This window comes from Cibotium barometz, chromosome 37 (assembly GCF_041138505.1).
Source record: "Cibotium barometz isolate CiBa-2024 chromosome 37, ASM4113850v1, whole genome shotgun sequence".
Taxonomy (NCBI): Eukaryota; Viridiplantae; Streptophyta; class Polypodiopsida; order Cyatheales; family Cibotiaceae; genus Cibotium; species Cibotium barometz.
In genome coordinates this window covers 9,672,158-9,676,784 of record NC_141082.1, presented here as the reverse complement: position 1 = coordinate 9,676,784, position 4,627 = coordinate 9,672,158, and the positions used below count along the sequence as shown (strand labels likewise).

General features: G+C 42.4%; 1 pseudogene across 1 annotated transcript; it reads right to left on the bottom strand.

Annotated features, from left to right (window-relative positions):
* Positions 1-1,293: 1,293 nt before the first annotated feature.
* Positions 1,294-3,809, bottom strand: LOC147616918 (eukaryotic peptide chain release factor subunit 1-3 pseudogene; annotated as a pseudogene). The gene is made up of 2 exons (XR_015262364.1): positions 2,138-3,809; positions 1,294-1,625 (listed from the first exon to the last, which is right to left on the bottom strand). The product of XR_015262364.1 is annotated as a eukaryotic peptide chain release factor subunit 1-3 pseudogene (transcript).
* Positions 3,810-4,627: the final 818 nt, after the last annotated feature.

Here is a 4,627-nt window from a genome sequence, read left to right as displayed (position 1 = left end):
TCTAGAAGAAACTTGTTTGTGATTATCCTTTTTCATGGGAACCAGACGTCCACTCTCTGTCCCTACATTGTTGTCATATGCAGTTTTACTTTTGTTCTGACAGTGTATTTGTGAGTCCATCTTCTCTCAACAGCCAGACATTATATTCAAGGCCTCCATTGTGTCCCTTTGATACAGTATAAGTATAAAAGGTGGACCGTAAGTGAGAGGGAAAGGCCCTTCCTTTCACATTCTCCATACTTCAAGATTGCCCAAGGAGGGACGAGAATTTGAATCACTCATCACAATTAAAAAAACAAAGATTTAAAAACCAAAGGCTTGCTAATCAGCCCCTTCAGTGGTTCAATTTTGTTGATTGGCTAGACTACGTATGCTATAGACATCATACTCCTCAGACTCTCCAGGCACAAACGCACATGCTGCAATTTCATGGCCTGCCACAAGAAAAACCCCTGGAGTTCCAGTCATTGCACAGCTCCAAGGGATAAAAGTCAATCACTGTATGGAATTACAGAAGGCATGACCTTGTGGCTGTGTCCGCTGATGCACAAGGAGAAGAGAGAGCAAACCAACCATGGATTGCAATTGACTTGAATGGAATCAGAGTTGACGTAATGCGACCCAAAGTTTCTGAACAACTCATTCCAGATCATAACAATTTAATTGAGACATTTCAAGCACTAATGCACTCAGCACTAGATAACATAGCTGTTGTCTTCTTCCTTCCTACAAAACCAAGGATACATGAAACCACCTAGAAGAAACCACATTGACGCCTATAGAGCCCTAATCAGACGAAATATTGAAACCAAGAGGGTATAGCAGGCAGCTTTTGACACCTCTCTCTCTCTCTCTCTCTCTCTCTCTCTCTCTCTCTCTCTCTCTCTCTCTCTTAACACTGGATAAAATACCCATAAACCTTCCATTTTATAAGCTGGACGATGGACATAGCATAGAATGTGAACACATGTTTTAATAGACAGGCTCAAGTCTACTGTCATGAATGGCTTAGTCAAGTTTCAGAGGGTAATTCCCATGAATAAACCAGCCTTAGAATGGGTCCTCACAAAATAATTCTCAACATTCGATTGCATTTGCTCTAGAAACAAGAATTCTAATCAGGGCAGAGACTTCAGGAGGGTGGCAAACAAATTCACGTTAACCCTTCAAAAGAAATTTGGGACTATCCTCAAGATTGAGGCTTACACTGAATTAAGTCCAATGCAAGAACACAGAAACCAACGCTCACATATACACCAAGCAACAGGTCCCAATAAAAAGGCTCAATTCATCCATCGAAAAAAAAATGCTATGCGATTATGAGAAAAATAAGTAGTATTTGCAAAATACACTACATGTCCAATGACGTGATTTGGTAATGACAAGTGCTTTTAGCTAAATCTTCAAAGACTTCCACAAAGATAATTAAGACTCGAAAGACTTTACTGGCCCTTATTCCTACAGCACAGTGCTGCAAGTAAAAGATCCCGCAGTCATATAAACTTAATGAGCCCATAAGAGCAGAGTACAATAAAATGACACTAGAACAAAAGACATCTATGCTTGCAGATCACATTCATCCTTGAGGAGAACAGCCGGTGAAATTCGTACTGATTCCCTCCCTCCTGAAAACACACAAACCACACTCCCTATCAGGTAAACCATAACAATGATGCATGAAACTAGACCATCAAGCTACGGAGGTGAAGAACAAATCAAAAAATGTTAGATAATAATGAGACATTCAAAAAGCTACATAAACATACACATATGAGCAAAAGATGGGCCTTGGCAGTTTCAAGAGATCACCCCTCAGCTCTTACCAGACTTGCTCAAGAAGGTCAGCCATCACAAAACAGAGTACTACTACAGTTCGAAACAATATCATAAAGCCAAAACTAGAAGGCAAAACTTACAAATGTACTGCACAGTAGCATGGCCTGATGGTCCATGCCTTAATAAATTATTATTTTTTAACAGACAAGCTGAAAAAACAATTTAGTGTATTGCAGGCAACCTGAGAGGCAATGCTGCACCTTGGCCCAATGTGTTGACTTCTTTCCAATAAGAGCATAATCACAAAAAGGCAAGCCTTAATAAAATAGATGATTCAGCAAGTATATGTGAAGGCACTTACAAATTTCCTCCACAACAGACCACTTGAGAGAGTTGGTCATCCTTCCAACCGCTGGTAGAGCCATGGCATGCAGTAAAGCATCTGGCATAGTGTGGTATGCTCCGGTGGCCTGATTGCCAGGAAGGCCACCCATATGAAGCATGGCGTCATTCAGAGTCTTCATAAACCCCTTCATTGTCAGAAAGATCATCAAAGGTCCTCATATCCAACTGGTAACGAAGTATACCACCAATTCCACCAAATCCTCTGCAGAATTGCGATCCCTCCTGGGACTTGTTGGTAACAAACTCCAATGTGCAGCCAAACCTCTTGTATTCATTGGCAAACCACTCCAGCAAGGACAACTTCTCCTGCACCTCAAGTTCTGCACCAGACCCAGGGTCCCTGAAGTTGGACTGGTCTACTTCTTGCTCCTTGGTTAGATGCTTAACCAGAATCTCCCCTGTCACAGCATTCTTTACCACACAACGGTTCACATCAAGGTTTTCCCACACAATGAGAGTCTCCACAGCCCCCATCTCCAGGGCCTTAAGAGTGTCATCAATCCCAAAAACATATTTTCCAGTGTCCTGGCTAATTTCTTCAAAGTACTTTCCAATCAGGCGCTTCTCCTGTATGAACTTCACATTGGCCAAGACCTCTGCAGATAGCTCAATAGCTTGATTGAATCCATTCTCACCTCCATAGGAAACATCAACAACCTTCAGCACTTTCACTTGCAAGCGGGGATCAAACATGTCAGATTGGCTCAGTTCGGTCTTGAAATCGGCAGATCCGGCCAGAATAAGACCTGACACGTTCGGCTGGCTAGTAGCCGGATTCACATAGAATTGTGTGGCCAACTCTGCAGTCTTCCTGACATAGTTGTGGCGCTTCTCCATACGGAGACGAGCAAAACGAAGGGCCGACTGTCCTCCTCTACCATGCTTCTTTGGAAGATCCACAGTAAACTTATGAAGAATTTCACGGGTGTTGCCGCTCAGGGTACCAAACAAAGCACCATTTCCATCCATGACAATGAATCCAAACTTATCATCTGACTCAAGGAGTTCATTCAGAGCTTCTGTGTGGAATTTGTTGTCACAGAGGTAAAGAGAAGCGTTAATAGGCTTGAAGGGCTCGAAATCGATGGTTACCTTCTTCTCCTTGCCGTCGTCAGTGACGATGGTGCCGGTGTAGAGGACGAGGCCGTTGGGGGGGACCTTGTTGTAGAGTTTGAGGCGCTGCTGCGCAGAGGTGATGGCGCCAAGAACAGACTGTCGATTGACGCGATTCTTGATGTTGGATGCAGTGCCGAACTCGTCGCCAAGCATCTTCGCAACGCGAGCAACCTGATCGCGAGGAGGCATGATGAGGGAAATCATGCTGGTGCCATTGCCGCGCGCAGACTCCAGGCCTTTGATCAGCTTCTTGATCTTCCATATCTCGATGTTGTGGTCGGTTTCTCCGTTCTCAGCCATGGCGCTGAAGCAGGAGGAGCAAGCTAGGGTTTCTCCAGAGTAAGCTAGGGTTCCAATAGCAAGCTGCGGGCAGGAGTTTCTCCAGAGAGGGCGCAGCTACGGCGGGTAAGGGTTCCTGAGGAGGCGAGATGTCCTCCAAGGTGATACTGAGGCTAGGGTTTCTTTGATAACGGAGCCTGGCTATGTGTGAAGCGACCCCAGCTCTAAAGTCACTTTGAAAAGCTCACCCTACAGCTGTTTTATATATGGGCATGGTCGGCCTACGGTTTTTATACAAAATTTATTTGAAAAATTAAAGATTTAGAAAACAATATTTCCTATTTAATTATTACTATAAAATCTTATTTCTAATATTATGTATAAATAATCTCCTTATTATCGTTTTGCTAGCACTATATGCATGTACATACATAGCTAGCACTACCCAAGAAGTAACAATTCTTTTCATCTTTTGGTTTGATTTCTAAGATTTGCACAATATATATATATATTGTAGACGGATACTGCATGCAGACGAAGTTGACGCTAATCCACCCACTAGAGCACATGTTGTAGGCCCCTATTACATGTTGATATTCTTGTTTATGAGCACATTGTAAATTTGGGGATTTTGGTCTTCTTAAATGTCACCTAAAATTAATTCTTCTCATTCCACACTAAAATTTACAATGAATGTATATTATCAAAAGGTCATTGTGTACAAGGGGACAACCTGTTTTAGTCTTCTTAAATGTCACCTAAAATTCATTTTCTCAGTCCAAAGCCAAAGTGAGTCGCTGTGTATAAGGGGACTACTTGTTTTATTTAATCCCAACGAGTTTGGGAAGTGGAGGCACATCAATGAGAACCATAACATAGACATATTGACATGGGCTTTGTTTAGATCGTTCAACCACTCATAGTCTTTGAACCAACGTAATGAAACTAGTCGCTCATAGTCTTAGAACCTTGGAAAGGCTTCCTAATGTAATGAAACTACCTACCAATTCTTACCTACCAATTCTTTCTCGAGTTTATTTCTTTTCTTTTC